The sequence below is a fragment of the Mirounga leonina genome, unplaced genomic scaffold, assembly GCF_011800145.1.
Source record: "Mirounga leonina isolate KUSES-001 unplaced genomic scaffold, KU_Mleo_1.0 Mir_115, whole genome shotgun sequence".
Classification (NCBI taxonomy): domain Eukaryota; kingdom Metazoa; phylum Chordata; class Mammalia; order Carnivora; family Phocidae; genus Mirounga; species Mirounga leonina.
The window spans coordinates 10,740,923-10,760,534 of record NW_023270268.1 but is presented as its reverse complement, the minus strand read 5'-3'; the positions used below and the strand labels follow the sequence as shown (position 1 = coordinate 10,760,534).

Below are 19,612 nucleotides of genomic sequence, written 5' to 3'. Positions count from 1 at the left end.
CACAAGAAACAAGTGTTGGTGAGTATCTGGAGAAAAAGGAACCCTCTTGCACTGTCATTGGGAATAAAAACTGGTGCAGCCACTGTGGAAAACTGTATGGAGGCTCCTCAAAAAGGTAAAAATAGAATTATGATATGACCCAGTAATTCCAGTACTGAGTATTTACCCAAAGAATATGAAAACACTAATTTGAAAAGATATATGCATCTCTATGTTTATTGCAGCATTATTTACAATAGCCAAGATGTGCAAGCAGCCCAAGTATTCACCCACTGATGAACGGATAAAGAAGAGATATATATAATGGAATATTACTCAGCCATAAAAAAAGAATGTAATCGTGCTATTTGAAACAACATGGATGGATGTTGAGAGTATAATGCTAAGTGAAATAAGTCAGAGAAAACAAAAACATATGATTTCATTCATATGTGGAATTTAAGAAACAAAACAAACAAAAAAAACCAATTGTATTTTTTCTGGAATTCTACTTCTAGTTCTCACTCATAAAACAGTCACAGTACAGCCAAGCAAAACATAGGCACACTTAAATGCTAATTCTCTGGCCTAGCCCAAAGAGTTAAAATCATCAGTATCGCATTTTCATACTGATTTATCTAGTGTCCCAACTGCATGCAACAAGGCAAGTATTAATTATTTCAGTGAATATTAAGGTTTATGGTCTTCTCACCATTACAGATCTTAGAGACATTGTAATAAAGAGTATCATTCCATTATTGATGTTTGATTGCTAACAGCTTTCTCTTCTCCTATTGCCCCACACCCGGACAGAACTGTAAGAAACCCTGAGGGCTCCCTTCTTGGTGCCAGTGAGAAGTTCAAACTATGCAAGCCCCTGAGGCAGACTAGGTACCCTCACCCCAACTCTACTCCCCACACAAAAAAGGATATCCATAGGCCAGTACACCTATGAAATTGGTACGCAACCTTATTAGTCATTAGGGAAATACAAATTAAAACCACTAAACTACCTCTATACTGCCACCAGATGGCTACTATTTAAAACATTAAGGAGGAATCAGAGAGACATGTATCATATGACCTCACTGATATGAGGAATTCTTAATCTCAGGAAACAAACGGAGGGTTGCTGGAGTGGTGGGGGGTGGGAGGGATGGGGTGGCTGGGTGATAGACACTGGGGAGGGTATGTGCTATGGTGAGTGCTGTGAATTGTGTAAGACTGTTGAATCACAGACCTGTACCTCTGAAACAAATAATACATTACATGTTAAAAAAAAAAAGAAGAAGATAGTAGGAAGGGAAAAGTGAAGGGGGGGAAATCGAAGGGGGAGATGAACCATGAGAGACTATGGACTCTGAGAAACAAACTGAGGGTTCTAGGGGGGAGGGGGGTGGGGGGATGGGTTAGCCTGGTGATGGGTATTAAGGAGGGCACGTATTGCATGGAGCACTGGGTGTTATACGCAAACAATGAATCATGGAACACTACATCAAAAACTAATGATGTAATGTATGGTGATTAACATAACATAATAAAATTTTAAAAAATAAAAAAAATAAAACACTAAAGAGGAAGAGAATGCAGAACAAAGACTCTCATACATTGCTGGAAACAGTATAAATCATTATGACTCTTTTATAAACTTTTGGCAGCACCTACTAAAGCTAAACATATGCCCAACCTATGAGGCAACAATTCCACCCATATATTAATTAACTGATACAAATTTATATAAATATCAATAGATAGATGATAGATGATAGATAGAGAGAGAGAGAGAGATAGATATTCAAGAGACATGAGCAAATAGGGAAGCCAAAAACATATAAAACAATGTTCATAGTAGGTTTATTCACAATAGCACCAAATCTGAAACCACCTAAATATCCATCAACCAGTGGTATAGTCAGTTAATTGAATAATACTCAGCAATTTTAAAAGCCTCTGCTATATACAACATGGATAAATCTCACAGACAAAATGTGATGAAGACATCTAAACATTAAAAAGTACACACTAAGTGATTTTATTTGTATGGAGAACAGATAACCCTAACTTACAGCAATAGAAATCATTAGAATGGTTAACCCTTGGGAGGAGGTTGACTAGTAAGAACCACAAGGAAGCCTCTGGATCTGGGTGGTGGGCACAATCCATCTCACTGTTTGCCTCCACTGAAGCCTACCTTGCTATTCTCAAGCCCGCTTTTCCTCACGTAGCAATATATTATGAAAATTTTGGTGTCAACAAAAGTAGCCCTGTTTTATCTATTTTAAGTTGCTGTCCCTTTTTGTAATTAAACATAGTTTTAGGAACCTTATCTAAGTAAATTATAAATGCTACAGCTTCAGCTTCATCTCGCAAATCACATGAAGAAAGAGAACTTGGAACTGTGGAGATAGTCAAACCTAGGTTTAAAACTGAATTTTGTCACTGATGGCTGTGTAACCTTAGACCAAAAAATGTACCCATCTGGCCTCAGTTTCCCCATCTTTAAAATGGGGATAACGCCTCCCTTGTGAAATTTGTTAGAAAGTCTTAAAACAATGAATGGAAGGAGCTTAATCCTAATAAGTGCTCATCGAATGACAGATTTCTTTTTTTTTTAGATTTATTTATTTATTTTAGAAAGAGAGAGAGCCTACAAGCAGGGGGAGGGGCAAAGGGAGAGGGAGAGAGAGAATCTCAAGCAGACTCCCTGCTGAGAATGGAGCCCGAGGTGGGGCTTTACCTCAGGACACTGAGATCATGACCTGAGTAGAAACCGAGTTAGATGCTTAACTGATGGAGCCACCCAGGTGCCCCTTGAATGACAACTTTCTTCTCTTCCACACTCACCAAGGCCTTGCTCATAGAACCCTCAATAAAAAAATGATGATTCTCTTACCTTGTTCTTGTACCCAAGCAGCAATGTAGAGAATGAATGAAGGCCAGCATCAGCTCAACATGCTTCCTAATGCCGAACACTTCTTTCAAGTTCAGAAGACACTGTTTAGCTGACCACACCATTTAAGATCTGAAGATGGATTCTGAGAATTCAGAGTAATGAGTATCCTGAATTTCTCTCACCAGTCGTGGACAGAAATCCCCTCACAATGCACTGAGCTTCAAGGCTGACTGGCAGGATTTGACACATCCAGGCTAGTCCCTGAATCAAAAGTAAGAGAGATATGTTTTAAATAATGAGGATTTGAAGAAGTAAAATAGTTCTACTCTATGATCAGTTTTCCCATGTGGAAGCTTTTCTATGCCTTGAATCAGTCTTGGTTTTTTCCTAGTATAATATCCTGGTCTCACAAGGGTAGAGACAGAATCAGACAAATTTAGAGCAGTAAGTACAGTTGATCCCATAATCTGTACCTTACTGAGAAGATCTGTGGCTGTGTGCTCATGGTGTCTTTAGAGCCTCCTACCTTCTAACAGGCTCTAACTCATCCAACCCCTTGCCATGGGCATCTCATAAACCTTATCCTGAGCAAGGCCCACCCCACTGTTTTTCACCACCAGCTGATCTTCCAATGTGAGATTCACGAAACTATATTTCTTACCAGAGTCCTTGCTTTCCCCCAGAGATGGTTGCCTGTCTTCTTGGGGTTTTCCTGAGCAACATGAGGACAGATGCCATGACTAACTTATTCACAGGTGTAATCCTGGGTGAACTAATGTTAAAGTGATTGAATTGTCCAATATATACCATATCTACTGATTGCTGAAATCACTTCACTCACTCACTTCTTGATTCAATATTTATTAAATATCTCCTATGTGCCAAGAACTGTGTAAGGGGCCAGGGTGACAAAGATAACACAGTCCTCTGCCCACAAGAATCTCCAGATGAAAGAGAGAGTGTGTGGAAGTGAGTAATATGACTAGAGCTATCAGAAAGATATGAACATGCTGCTCTTGACACCTGGAGGAGGAAGAATTAAATCTGTTTGAATAGATGAGCTAATGCTTCCAGGACTTGTGGCCAGCTCAGTGTTTAGGATGAGAAGCAGTTCTCCAAGTGAGCAACGGGGGAAGGGGAGGCATTCTTGTCAAAGGGAACTGAATGATGTGCATGGGGTGGATCTGGACTTCACAGAGCAAAAAAATCGAGTTTGTGTTGGATATGAAGGACACAAAAGGCCCATCTGTACATGGGTACCACTTGGAGGCATGGCAGGAAGTGACAGGAAAAGCCTTCAAAACTTTCTCCCCAAAAGTAATTTCTTTCTTGGTAACTGGGAATATTTGAAAACACTGTCAAAATAACTGCCTCTTTTCTTCCTCCCTGGTAATCTTTTGGCAGCTGTGCCTTCCTGACCCCACCTCTGTTTCTCTGTCTCCTCTATTTTCTAACCAACTTGCAACTTTCCCTTCCTCAGTCTCAGAGTCCCTGTTAGAGTCAGTAGGAAAGTACTGCTGCCCCAGGTTAAGAGGGAAAAAAGGACCTGGAGAACGCTATTTCAGGACCACAGTGGTGTGGGGCCTGCCCACCATCCACACATCAATAATGCCTATCCAGACCCTTGAGGCCCTATACAAACCTGGAAATACAGCCTCAAAGTCTGGTAAGCAAACAAGGAAAAATGGACAAAGCCCGAAGCACAATATGAAATTTTAAAATATGCCTCTCAATAATTGGCAAAACAGACCAATCGTAGTCAAGGTATACTCTACATCTGAAACTAATGATGTACTATATGTTGGCTAATTGAATTTAAATAAAAATTTTAAAAATAAATAAAATATTTGAAGAATATGAAAACAAAGTTGGCCTAATGGATCGATATACAATACTGCATCTAGTAATTACAAAAGTTTTACAAAAATTTAAAGTCTGGAACATTTCCCAAAATTGACCCATTGTGCAGTATCAACATATTTCAAAGGACTGAAATCATACAGACTATATTCTTTGACAACTATCCAACCAAGCTAGCAATCAGTAACAAAAGATAACTAAAAAATCCTCGTCTGTTTGGAAATTAAAGAATATACTTTTAAATATTCACAAGTCAAAGAATATATCACAATATAAATTAGAAAAATATTTAGAACTTAATAAAGTAGAAACGAGTAGTATCACTTCTCTGGAGGTTGAATAACAATGAGTTTTTCTATACTGCATTCAAGATCTTAAATTCTTAAGCAAAACATTAAGAGCTCAGTGGACTGAAAGGCACATGATATAAAAACAAATTTTTCACAGTAGGAATTAAAATTAACAAGCGAACATAGAAATACATTCAGCCTTACTAATTATAGTAGCAAAATATAAAATATATAAATAAAAAAGAAAGAAGTCACATTTTATGTCAATTAAATTTAAAGTATTTTTAAATTATAATACCTACTGCTGATAAGATTGAAATCAAGTACTGTATTTATACATTTCTATTAGCAGAGTAAATTAGTACAATCTTTTAAGGCAATATGAAGGCATGTTTTTAAAACATAAAAATGATTATATCCTTTGATTTGGTTAATCTCATTCCTGAGAATTTATTCCAAGGAAATCATTCAAAAGAAGAGGGGAAAATACTATCCATGGCACTGTTGACAGTAACATCATTTACAAAGCTCACAAATAGAAATTTCCTAATGCTCATTAATGAACTTCAATAAAAATGAACTACCACCTACTGGATGGATGCTAGAGAGGAAAATATGATTAAGACATAGTCTCGGGCACCTGGGTGGCTCAGTTGGTTAAGTGACTGCCTTCGGCTTAGGTCATGATCCCGGAGTCCCGGGATCGAGTCCCACATCGGGCTCCCTGCTCGGCGGGGAGTGTGCTTCTCCCTCTAACCCTTCCCCCTCTTGCGCTCTCTCTCTCACTCTCTCTCTCTCAAATAAATAAATAAAATCTTTAAAAAAAAAAAAGACATAGTCTCTACCCTAAAAACAGTCACAACTTGGAAAGGGGGAATAAGAAGGTATTGAATGACAAACTGAATGACAAACAGTAATTATGAAAAGTATACAGACCTGGGGAAGAGGGAAAATGCTTAAGATAATAATAATGGAAGAAAAGCAGAGTATAATATTTTATCTGTTATGGTTCAATTGTATATACATATGTACAAGGGCTAACATGGATAAATAAAAATGGGATTGGGAGGTACGTTTTTCTTTACATTTTACTTAAAATAGTTATAATTTATTTAGACAACAGTGTAATAACTTTTTAAACTGTCCTATGATAATATTCATAATGCTTGAACAACCTTTGAATAATCAAATGAAAGTGAGACCCAAGTGTATTGCTTAAAATTAGTTCAATTTTTAGCAGGTCCCAGTAGCTATTATCTCCTTGGCACATTTGCCTATTTCAACATTTGGCTCTGCCACATACACAGTCAGATCTTCACATATATTTTCATTTATGTAACATTGGTTTCCAACCAACACAGTTCTCTATAACCTTCTTCCTCATCCCCAGGCACGTGATCAAGACTGCAGCTGCTTCTCACAGCCCTTCTTTCTCTTACTCCCATTATTTTTTTAAGTGTTTAATTCTGCACTAGAAAGGCTCTTGACCAAGATCTTCAGCTGCTCCCAGTCCTGGAGAGAAGGTAGAACAGAGGCTGTGATTGGCTCTTCTGTGGGTTCCATATGTGGGAGCTGGATCAAATGAGGTCTTTCAGTGGCATGGGTCCAGGAGTAGGGAAAAGAGAGTTTAGGATCCCTAACTTCAAAGATTCTAGCTTGGGGCATAAAGCACCAATAGGAGTAGATGAATAAAGGAGGTGGTACAACTATGATCATATGTAAGGGTTCTGGAGTCATATTTTCTGGGTTTCAATTCTGACTTATCAATAAATCCCAATGTATTCATCTATGAAATGGTGGCAATAATAACCCTTTACCTCACAGAACAATTACAAGATTGAGATCAAGCATGCAAATCCATAACACAGTACCTGGCTCATGGTAAGCACTCAATAAATGGTAGTTTAACTATTGTTTTTTCAATTATTGCTGAGAAGAGGACTTCTTGCACAGGGCTGTTCAGAAAAGGCCCTCTAGTCACATAAGGGAGACATCAGAACATCATATGGGTCTCAGTAGGAAAGGGTAGGCCATGCTAGCAATTTGTTCTGAGCATTCTACAAACATGCCCTCCCACCGCCCCCCTTGCCTGTTATGCACTACACCCCACGAGGATACTTAAGGCTACCAATGGCAGGCAGAGTTGTTGATTCCATCACAAATGGACAGCTGACATTTCAGCCACATAACCAAAGAGGCCACTCCCAGGGAGCTCCCAAACTTAACTTGAGTCTAGCCACCTCTGCCTTGACTCACTCTCTAAAGTAGCCCTTCTGGGGCACCTGGATGGCTCAGTCGTTAAGCATCTGCCTTCAGCTCAGGTCATGATCCCAGGGTCCTGGGATCGAGCCCCACATCGGGCTCCCTGCTCGGCGGGAAGCCTGCTTCTCCCTCTCCCACTCCCCCTGCTTGTGTTCCCTCTCTCGTTGGGTCTCTCTGTCAAATAAATAAATAAAATCTTAAAAAAAAAAAAAGTAGCCCTTCTTCATAGCACCCCTTAACAACACATTCACAGTTCATTTAAGAGCATATCTTTACTGCAGTGTAACAATCTGGGAGATACAAATTACACAATTTAAATAAAACACAATGACACAATCACAATCCGCACAGGTGTTATGCAAGAAGAGCCCTTAATGGTTGCAATCATCCCTCCGAAAATTATACACTGCAGCCCAGCTTCTAACTCCTGACCCTCTGTCCAGTCACACTACTTCTTTCTCCAAGGTCTCATAGAGTCCCCTTTAGCCTCCAGGGTCCCAGGAAAAGTAATGACTTTCACTTAAGGTATTCTGACCACAGGACTGACCAATTTTCCTCAACAGCTTGGCCCACAAAACTGACAGGCTCCTGATTTCATCCATAAAGATACAGTCTCATGCTCTGCAACCAAAAGGCAGTTTGTAGGACTGTTTCATTCGGGCCCACAGGTGCAGAAATTGAGAATAAATGTTTTAAAGGGAATATAGCGACTTGACAGAGCCAAGACACCCAGCATATGATCAGTAGCCTCATACGGGATTGATACTAGATTTGAACTCATAGAATGAATTGCATGTAGCATGAGTTGTGTCATTAGTCACGTGCCACTGCAGAAGCATTTACTTGTCAGTGTAAGATTGGCAGAGGAACTGGAGAACTAATCCTTTACTACAGGTTGTCTGAGAAGCATTAGTTTAACCTCTGAGCTAAATGTTCCAGAAAAGCTTGTACTACTGGTTAGCTATCTCTTTGACTTCACAAAAACAGTTTTAAAACCATGAATGGCCAGGAGAGAAGGCAGAAATACAGCACAACCACCTTTTTTAGTTTTCAATAAAGAGCATTAAACAACAAAGCAGAACTATACCAAAAGTCTACAGTCTTCATAATTATTTCATAAAAGATCAAGTTAATGCCAAAAAGGAGAAAGGACAAGTTCAGTGTAAGGTACCAAGAACTGTGGGCCATCACGTATGAACATATACAGCTCCGCCTATACACAGAGATTTTCACTACATTTTCCTCACTTCACAGACTGGTAGAAATGTTGTCATGACTGGTCCACAGACTCCCATTTAGGAAGCACTGGTCTATCTAGCTTTCCGGGCTCCTATTTCACTGACCCTTAAGTCCTCCAGTGCCTCGAGTGACCTTGCTTCCTCTGTCCGGGAAGTTCAGACTCCTTAGCATGGCATACCAGTTTCTCAATGATCTAGGGTGCTGTTCACCCCTCCAACATTAACTCTCGAGATAATTCCCAGCATTGTGCTAAACATTTTCAGTTCCCTAGCACATTCAAAGGGCCCAATATGCCCCAGACAAAAGGAGTGCCATGCAGGCTTATAATTACAAATACATGAAATTAACAGAACCCAGTGGGACTAGCTTGAGGTACAGGACTGATTAAGGTGAGAGCTTACGTCTCCTTTATCTCCTCCTTAGCCTGGTTATTTCCCTCTCAATACATAGATATTAAGGATAAGCTCCCTTCTCATCAGAAATCCAGGAACGGTGCATAGATTAAATTACTTATCATCTATCACTTCCAATGTAGTTACCAGACAATACACTCAGGCCACAGGTACCACATTCCAGGCAGCAATCTGGCCCTCCAGAGATGAATCTGTGGATTAATGCTCCCTATCCTTTGATCTCCAAACCCCTTCACTGCTTAAACTCCATTAGCAGGCTTCTTCTTTTCTTTCACAGTTTCTGTCCTCTAGGCCATTTCTCTAAGTGACATTACTGCTTTCAGCTACCAGACCTTGTTCTGAGTTCACACTCTCTACCCTTGGATAAAATGGTCTCTAAATAAGTTGTGACTGTCCTGGCTCAAGGTCACCAACATCTGGCTCACCTGTATTTTTCGAAACCACAGCTTCCAACCAAGCATAACCTTTGGTTACAATAAAAGAACGTATTATTTGCAAGATACAAATAAGGGTGAACAAGGGAAAGGGAGGTAACCTATCACACTATTTCCTAAAGATATCATCTAGAAGCAGCCAACCTATAAAGGATTATACTTTTTCATAATGAAGCTACTGTACTCTGTTATGGAAGGAGGGAGAGAGAGACAGACAGATGGAAATCAGATAGCAAATAATCCTTTGGACCTAGAAAAGATGTACCACATAGAAAAACAACAAATTGACTTTTTGTTTAATAGATCAATCTCCTGCGAAATGTCCCATGAGGCAAGTGGCTAGTATCCCATTGTATGGGGTAGCCCTGATAAAATCACCCCTTGAAGAAGTGCAACTGAGGGGCAGTTTCCATTTCCTACTAGGTTACAGCCTCCTACATGGTCCAGGCATAAACAGCTCTCTACAAGGTCCATTTCTTAAAGCAACATCTTCAGTTTCTGTGGAACGGTTTCCCTTCTTGAGTGGAATGAATCACTCACTTCTACCATTCCTATAGCCTACACTCAGATGGTCATGCCATACTTTCATTTACAGTGGAAACATATCCAAACTTCCTGATCTTTTTTTCATCTATCCATGTGATTCCTGTCCTTGAGAAGTGACAACTTGGTTACAATGGTTAAAAATAAAAATCTGAGTCCGCCGGGGTGGGGGTGGGGCGGGGGCTGGAACTCCTGTATATCATTGAGTAGTAAATGTAATGTTGCCATCTACAGAAAAGGTAACAATTCAAGGTGGAGGAGGGTGCATGTAAGATAGTGCAAAAGGCAAGATAGTGCAAACTCAACGGGCCTAATAAAATCCAGAAAAGATCAAAGGAAAGGAGAGAGAAGTAGGAGGGCATCTGAGAAAGCAAAGAGCAAGGGCTGTAAGGTAGGAAGTGAGAGTGTTTGTGGTGTTGAGTGGGGAGAAAGAACTGTCTGGTACTCACAGAGTCCTTTGGGGAGAGGCAAGAGGTAGGGCTGGATTGGTGTGACCAGGCCAAAAAGGGGAGGGCCTAATAACCTGCATGTGGGGAAGAAGGGAATAGAAAATGTTTCAGTAAAGTTTCTTACTGGAATTAAGCTAGTATAAATCTGAAGTAAGTTCTGATAAGATGTATGTTGTAAGCCTTAGAGTAATCCGCTAGAAAAATAACTCAAAACATAGTTTAAAAAAATCATAAAAGGAATTAAAATGACCTACCAGAAAATATTCATTTGCAAATATCTTCTCCCATTCTGAACTGTACACTTTAAATGGGTGAAGAGTAGAGTTTGTGAGTTGTACCTCAATAAAGCTATTTTTTAAAAAAGGACACGAGAGCTGGTTTTGTACATAATTTTAATGAATCAAAAACCATTAAATCTATGAAAATCCATGAGTCTATAGAAAAAGAATATGTGCACTTAACAGCATTTAAGATGGCTCTTAAATCCTTATTTTGAAAACTAATGTTTAAAAGTAAAGAATCAAGCTTTTCTCCTATCTCCCCAGAATTGATGATTTTGAGGAATTTTAAATTTTATTGCCTGTAATAGTATTTTAGTGAAGTAGGAAAATACTCTTATTTTTGAGATGTGTCCTAAAGGGGAGAGGAAAACTGTAATATCTGTCGGCTACCTTAAAGTATGTCAATATAAAAAATTATTTTAAGTTAGTAATATGTTAATTATCATGAAAAGCCAAAATAATTTCTGTATGTCCTGTTGGTTAATAGACAAGATAATACCGCACCGAGCTTATCAGTTTTGTAAAACTGGGGGAAACTGGACAAAGGTGATCACACATAACCAGTATTTAGAAAAAATTTTCCACATATCCCCAGGGATGAAAGCATCCCAGTGTGTGCAAAACAGAATTTGTTGTGTACAAATGGTTTAAAGGGATGGGAGGCAATGAATAACAGACCAGTCACAAAGAGTGTGATCAAGGGTCCCAATATACTCCCTGATGAGGCACAGAGAACACACATCTTTCATTTTGATGAAACAAAAGCAAAGGAAGAGAAAAAGTTATAAAGAGCATCCTTTGCTCAACTTACCTTTTGGGGCCAGCTCTCCTGCTCTTCTTGCTTAGGGCTCCCTGTGGCTGGGTGAAACATAGCTCTCTCCTTTGCGCCAGCTGAGAGATCAGAACTGGTTTGCAAGTCAGTGACACTACTTGAAGGAAAGAAGATGATGAGTAGGTAAATATTCTTATTTTTGAAATATATCCTATGATGAGCAGAGTCATAGTAGCCAATCACAGCCTGTGGCTGCAAAATGAGGAGAGTGATTCCTGGGTGAATGGAGCAAGAGGGACCCTAAAGAGGTATAGGGAGGTGTCCTGGAGAGAAGCCTTTGACTAGTGCTCCCAAGGAAGCCTGAAACAAATTCTGAGATACAAATTTCTATTAAAAGGGAAACAAAACTTCTTACCTTCTTAGTTAGAGAGTATAAAATTCCCACTGTGGGGAAACAGACACATGATGGAGCAGCTCCCACAGGGAGACTAATAGGCGAGTTCTCTCAGGATAACCTGGAGGTTCAATACTAGCGAGAAGGTACCAAGATTTGGCTCCAGCCCCACTGTATCCAGAGAATCACCTCTAAGACACTTAGGGAGAGAGAGTAACTTTTATGATGTAAAAAGAAGGAAAACTTTCTTGGAGGTCATAAGTCATGGAGGGCTCTCCTTGCCTGGCAACCCTTGGCATTGCCATTCAGGGTCAGCTAATAGTTATAAGAGAACGCTTTAACCTCTAAGGGCCCAGGCAGACATGAGTAGCAAAGAGACCTTACGTAAGAAAGCCACAGTCCCATAGTTTTCCAGCATCAATCCCTGTTACAAAGCCCTATAAGCAGGCACCAAGCTGGCCCATTCCTTCTCGGTGAAGTACTCAGTCATGTCTTCAAAAGTTACTGATTCCCGAGAGGACAAGTTCCTGCTCTCTCAGGCCTCAGGACTTTGGTGATGGTCAAAACCATTACTGAGAGGCATAGGAAGGGCATCAAGGGCATCTACAATGATGAGTATTTAGCACTGGGTCCCTCATGTGCCAGAGGGGTTTTTGTGTGAAATTTGAAAGGTGTGGAGGCAGAGGACACAGAATAAAAGGCAGACAGCCAGGCAGAGTTCAGCACACTTTTCCAGTTAGAACCAAATCCATCTCCATTATGAGCTTCCAAACATATGTGACCTCAAAATAGATTACTATATACAAGCTGGGCTTGGGCCTGGGTCTGAAAGTACATATACAAAAGGAGAACTAACATATAATTGGATGGGGCCATCACCTTAGCTCTAAGTCCCTCCCCACCTTGTAATGTATTTGGATGATTATTTGGGCTGTCATTTTACTGCCATATCCCAATTCTGCTTTTTGCCAGTGTTTCCCTCATTCTGTCTCCTTGCCCCACTATCCTGGGCACAAAGCTCTCAGATCTGCCTATGACTCCCCACCCCCATGCAAAGATAGTGAGGATAGAGAGGCATAGGAAAATGCTGCTTACTTGGGATAGGCTAGAGAAAATTTGCTTTTCAAAGGACACCATGAAGACCGTGAAAAAGCCACAGACCAGGAGAAGATATTTCATAATATATATACCTGACAAAGGGCTCATATCCATAATAAAGGACTACAACGTGGAGAAAAGGAAACACACACGATGTAATAAACAATGGGGAAAATATCTGAACAAGGACTTCACATAAGAGGATATCCATGTAGCCAACAAACATTATGAAATCGTGCTCCATATCACTGCTTATTGGGGAAAAGGAAATTTTAAAACCTCAATGAGCTATCAAGAATGAATGACAAAAAGTGTTGGCAAGGATGTAGAACAACTGGAAATCTCATATACTGCTGGTAAAAGTATAAACTGGAACAACCATTTCAGAAAATTGTTGGGAAGCACCTATTAAAACTAACCAAATATGTATACCCTATGCCTTAGCAATCTGACTCCAAAAGGTATTGCCAAGACAAACGAGTGCATGCATCCACCAAAAGGCATATACAAAAACGTTCACTGCATTCTTATTCACAGTAGTTAAAATCTGGAGACAACCAAAATGTCCAGCTACATTCTACGAATGAGTAAATAAAATGTGGTATAACCATATAATGGAAAACTATTCAGCAATGAAAAAGAACAAACTACTGCTATGTGTGAACAGGGGCAAAATTCAGTGACATAATGTTGAACAAAAGAAGGCAGATACAAAAGAGTACATGTTGAATGACTCCATTCATATGCATCTAAGAACAAATAAAACTAATCTATGATGACAGGTCAGAATAATGGTCAACTTCAGGGGGGTGCATGAAGTAGTCTTTTGAGATACCAATAACGTTCTATGTCTTAATATGAGTGATGGTAATACAAGGGTATATATTTCTAAAAAGCGAGCTATACAGTTCAGATTTGTGTCATAAATAAGTTATATCTCAATAGGACAGTAAATTTATATAGTTTATATATGCAAATATAAAAATATGTTACATATATTTTTATATATGCATGTATACTTACATATGCATGTATATAACTTATATAAATGTATATTTATATTGAACGTACATTTGTACATGCATACATGAAAGTATACACGCATATATAAATATACATATGTATATACACACATGTGTATGTGCAGAGGTAGAGGAAACACAGCTCACCTGGGGCCTGGCTTTTAAGGATATTGCTGTCATCATCTGACCTCTTTTATTCTCATCTTGGGGAAAAGTAAGTCTCAGGAGCTGAAGATAAAGAAAGAAGCTTTAGTAACAGTAACCCTACTGACCAAAACTCCTGTACACACATCTGACCCCCCTGTTTGAGGCTACGTGAACTACTACTATTCATCAGTTACTGCCTTGTATCATGGCAATTCTCATCTCAGTGATGAAATAGTGGGCATAGAGAGGAACACAGAAAGGAAACAAAAATCATCCCAAGAGGGGCACCTGGGTGGCTCAGTTGGTTAAGCGACTGCCTTCGGCTCAGGTCATGATCCTGGAGTCCCTGGATCGAGTCCTGCATCGGGCTCCCTGCTCTGCGGGGAGTCTGCTTCTCCCTCTGACCCTGCTCTCTCTCATTCTCTCTCTCAAATAAATAAATAAAATCTTTAAAAAAAAATCATCCCAAGAATGTGTGATGAGGAGGTAGACTGAGAAATCTGTAACTTTCAGTAATCCAGAGAAACATCATAGGAAAGAGGACAGAAAAGGAAACTAAAGTGGTTAGTGAATAGAATGTGATAGGCTGAAAAGAAAGCTGGGGCTCCAGTTAAGATCTCTAGAATCCACACAGTACAGTTAGGAATGAGTTATTTACAAGGAATCCATCAAACACCATAAGATCCCCCAGATCTGTTTTTCCTCTTATGTTCTTTAAAATATTAGAATAGGACAGTTTTATTACCTAAGTAATAAGTCAGAACAGAATTTGGAAAGAGTTTATTAGGAATATCCTTATGTCTCTCCACTACTATTTTTCCCTCTAAATACACAGATTGATTATAAGATCTTCATTCAGTTTTGTAAGTGTTGGGGGTAGATGGTGAGAAGAAACATACTACCATATTAAATGATCCATCAACTTCATGACGTATCTCAAATACTCCAAGTTCTAAATATTATAGTATAAGAGAAGCAAAGCAATTTCATTTCTAATATCAGTTAATAGTGCATCATTAAGAAGTAAGCCTTCTGCCATTCAGTAGAGTGAATCAGCAAGGTTTACACATTAAAGGTAACACCTGAAATTCAAATAGCTGCTATCAGGTCAGGATTATTTAACAAGCACAAAAGTGAATGCACTTATAGACCTTAAAAACAACTTACATTTCAGCTCCATTTCTGCAGTTTGCTGTAAGTCTCAGGTACTACAATAGCATCAGACAAAAGACTTTAGATACTCAGTACACTGCCCATTCCTCCACTGACCCTTCTTAGTGAATCCGGAAAGTCATCCAGGAAGGTAGACGAAGCTGAGGCTTTCAGAGAAACAGAGCTGTTAGGAGAGGCTAAAAACCATATTTTGGCGATTATAGGGAATCCAATAAGGAAAAAGAGAAGGTATTAGTGCAGGAGGTACAAGAAAACACAATGCAAACCCACACAAGTAATACTGCTAAATTCATGGATGGTTTTTGTCCCAGGGTAACAAAAAGAAGTGATTCATACTGAGTAAATAGGTCCCCCTTGTAGCTGTGTGCTCTAGTTCCCTTAAATCATACTGCCGTCCTCTCTTTGTAATAAATGTCCCTTACAATGGATACTTAATAATATTGGCATCTGAAACAAAAGGATTGAAGCAGAAAGGTCTGATCTGCACAGGTGACAATCTGTGAAAAGAAAATCCTCTGGAAGTAGAACAACAGCAGAGACCACCCAACAAAACATTCCCTCCTACTTGCCTATGAGGAAAACCAAATCTATGGAGTTGAAGCATAGATAACAAGCTCAAGTTGAAAATAAATCACAACCCAACACACTTCACTAACAGCAGGGACCAAATATTTAATCTGATTGTTAGGAACCCTAACAATTAGATTATGACAATGACGGGAAAGTTAAGAGACTGTAATGAGAAGAGTGACAAAGGATGTGAAAAGGTTAAGAAATCTCTTCGTATCTTCAATACTGTATATATGAAACTGTATGCTAAACATTGGACACCTATTAGGTGCTTGGTGGCTAGGACTCGTCATGAGATTTTTATTTATTTTTTATTTTATTTTATTTTATTTTTTTAAAGATTTTATTTATTTATTTGACAGAGAGAGACAGAGTGAGAGAGGGAACACAAGCAGGGGGAGTGGGAGAGGGAGAAGCAGGCTTCCCGCGGAGCAGGGAGCCCGATGTGGGGCTCGATCCCAGGACCCTGGGATCACGACCTGAGCCGAAGGCAGACGCTTAACGACTGAGCCACCCAGGCGCCCCCGTCATGAGATTTTTAGATTAAACATTCATATGGGACAATCCAAATCCAGGGCTCTACGTTCTCCCATTTGTGGATGAAGTAAATAGCTTCCATCTTGGGGTAAAAAGACCCAACTATTTCAATATTCCCAAAACTTGGCTCTACGGACAGCTTCCAGATTGGGTTTACACCAGGCCAGGCAAGTGAAGTAAGTGAAGGACCACCAGAAAAGGCAGAAAGACCATTAAGACATACACAGGCCGCGGGGCAGGGCTGAGGTCTCCACAGCTGGGACAAGAGAGGGCTGGAGCGACCGGGAAGTCGTGTTCTCTATTGATAGCATGTCCTGGAGCGAAGACCTTTAAAACTTTTTGAGGACCTCGGTGTCAATACTCGATTCTGTGTCAGTACCAGAATCTGAACAGGGCACAAGCTGTCGTGGGGACGAGAAACCAGCGGGCAAGACCAGGGTCCCGGGGCTGTCAGCGCCCCCTCTCCATGGAATCGAGTTGAGCTCAAGGGGTTGGGTGAGGATCCCTGTAGCAGCAGTAACTGCGCCGATTTCCCGCGGAGTCCTTCACCTCCTGCTCAGGCCAAGCCAGACCCGCTCACCGTGGGCTCCCGGCAGCCTCTACAGCTTTCTAGCTAACAGGTTTGGGGCACCACTCCTGGTCCTCACAAACTAAACCCTCACGCGTTAAAGAAAATAGGGGCTGCGCCGTAAGTACGTCATCACACTGTACATTTTCTGAAATTCTCTCTAGTAAACTTGGAGGACCCCACATCTCGGGGTTCCCACCCCCTTCTAGTTCCTGAGAGACACATCTGAGGAAAAGGGAGGGCAGGTGAAGCGGTAGCTAGCTTCTTTCCCTGCCTCCAGAGACCCAGAAGAAGCTTCTACACCTGATCTCCAGCAGGAGGCGGAGCCTAAGACTAAAGCAAGAAGCAGGGTACTATTCCATTGGCTATCAGATGAGGGGGCGGGGCCCAGCCAGGCCAATGAGCAATAGATCCCGCATAGATCATCCTTCCCCTAGGCGGCAGCAGCCTGTTCCCCGTCCAGACAGGCCCGGGCCCCACCTGGCAGATTTCCCATCTGGAGGTGTCTCTTCAGAGCCTGGAAGAGCAGTCGGTCTGGTGGGGAGATCTGAACAAGGCTAAGGGCTGGCCTGGACGGGGTGGGGACTGCAGAGCAGAGGAGCCTCCGAAACGTTTGCTGAATGAATGGAAGTCGAGAAATAGAGTAGTGATCTTATTGTGCACCCAGAAGACCCTAAGGATGTCAAGAAGGCGGTGCGTTTTGGTCCTGCATAGTAGGGAGAACCACCTTGCATGGGGAGGGAGGGTCAGTAGCAGGACGAAGTGAGTCTAGGCCCCACCTAGAAGCCTACATACCTGCATACCTTTCTTAGACTACCTTGATTGGTTTGGCTAGTTTCATTTGTCCACCACTACTGGATGTCCTCATTTGCTACTGTAATGCCCTACACGGGACTCAAGTTTACAACTCTTTTATCTCACATTCATGTTCAACCATTGTCTCCCACAAAACCACCACACAGCCAAGAAGGCTGGATCCAGAGGAACATACAGCTCTCAGTCATGTCCTACTGAGGCCAACACTTCCCTAAAATTGATGAGAACCTTGTGTGGAACCTAGATCATATCTCTTCAAGGTAATTTAATCTCAAGTCCTCAGTGGTTGGCATGACCCCAGACCTTTATAAGAACTCCTCTGATCACTCCCAAAAGACCTTTAAATACGGGAGAGCAAGGGTTAGGATCTCACTTCCTGTTCAGAAGAAACTAAGTCATCACAAGGTACATGGCTGGGTAGATATGCCAAGGCAAAATCAAAAGATCCTAAACCATAGTGGTTAGTATAGTATTCATTTTAGAAAAGCAATTTAGGGTGGCGCCTGGGTGGCTCAGTCGTTAAGCGTCTGCCTTCAGCTCAGGTCATGATCCCAGGGTCCTGGGATCGAGCCCCACATCGGGCTCCCTGCTCAGCGGGAAGCCTGCTTCTCCCTCTCCCACTGCCCCTGCTTGTGTTCCCTCTCTCTGTCAAATAAATAAATAAAATCTAAAAAAAAAAAGAAAAGAAAAGAAAAGCAATTTAGTTTCAGCAAAACATCACTGTCCCTAACATTAAATTAATTCAATTTGAATATTGAATTGAATATTCAGTTGTAATTGTCTAAATAACCTAAAAACATAAAGAATTTATATCAAGCTTTAAGAAAACACATGTCTAAATGCTTTTACACATTTTGCAAATTCTTAGCCATCCCATTGCCGTAAATATAAACCAATGAGCATATTTTTAGCCATTTAGAGACTACCTGCTTTGCATAAACCATGAAACTGCACCTAACATCTGCTAGCCATAGATAAGACAAACCCTGTGGCCACAGAAGATCCTAAACCACTGCTGCCCTTCAAAGCTCTCTGACCCAGAGCCTCCCACCTTGCTGCTGAGTGACACTGCCTAGACAGGTAAGCCTCCTTTCTAATGGCCCCCCTAAGCCCAGACCCACCCCCACCCCCCACCCACCCCCAGAATTTCCTTACCTTCTTTCCCTACTGGGCAGTCCCCTTCTGTAAGGATTTACCCTCTTCCACAATCCCAGGACAGGGGCTACCCAAGCCATCTCCTGGTCTTCTTGTCTCTTTCTTTCCTTTCTTTCTCTTGTCTTTTTCTTGATCAGCCCTGAAATCCTTGAACTCACCATGGTATTGAAACAATATGGATCATTTTGCCTCTTCGTTCTCTAATACCATTTATTTAACATTACATCATGACTAATGACATGGCAGCATCATGCCACCCACAAATACTGGTTTCTAATGATACTCTCAAAGTTGGTTTCAATGACTACAAATACAAATCTTACAAAGAATATGGAGGAAATGTGAACTGTAATACGTTTTCTGGACATGTTAAATATACCATGTGGAATGTTAAAGCATAATCATTAAATAACATGTTTTACAACCATGACTTCTCTGGAACTGTTGTCTCAGTCTATTTGGATTGCTGTAACAAAATACCAGAGACTGAGTACTTATAAATAATTATATTTCTCACCATCTGGAGGCTGGGAAGTCCAAGATCAAGGGACCAGCATGGTTGAATTCTGGTGAGAGCCCTCTTCCTGGTTCATAGACAGGGTCTTCTTGCTGTTTCTTCAAATAGTGGAAGGGAGCTACAGAAGTCTGTGGGGTCTCTTTTATAAGAACACTAATCCCATTCATCAGAACTCCATCCTCATGACCTGAGCACTTCCC

General features: G+C 40.7%; 1 protein-coding gene across 5 annotated transcripts in view; it reads right to left on the bottom strand.

The window, feature by feature from the left end:
• The window catches only part of GASK1A (golgi associated kinase 1A), an 89,564-nt gene extending 73,464 nt beyond the window's left edge, over nucleotides 1-16,100 (bottom strand). The window contains exons 1-5 of one of the 5 annotated variants that reach the window (XM_034993096.1): nucleotides 15,244-16,100; nucleotides 14,077-14,157; nucleotides 11,455-11,572; nucleotides 10,363-10,436; nucleotides 2,873-3,133 (exon numbers count right to left, since the gene is read on the bottom strand). The gene's annotated coding sequence lies outside the window, so the exon portion shown is untranslated. Of the gene's footprint in view, nucleotides 1-2,872; nucleotides 3,134-3,533; nucleotides 3,698-10,362; nucleotides 10,539-11,454; nucleotides 11,573-14,076; nucleotides 14,158-15,243 lie in introns of those variants that run through there. The other 4 variants (XM_034993106.1, XM_034993116.1, XM_034993127.1 and 1 more) reach the window with 4 other exon arrangements.
• Nucleotides 16,101-19,612: the final 3,512 nt, after the last annotated feature.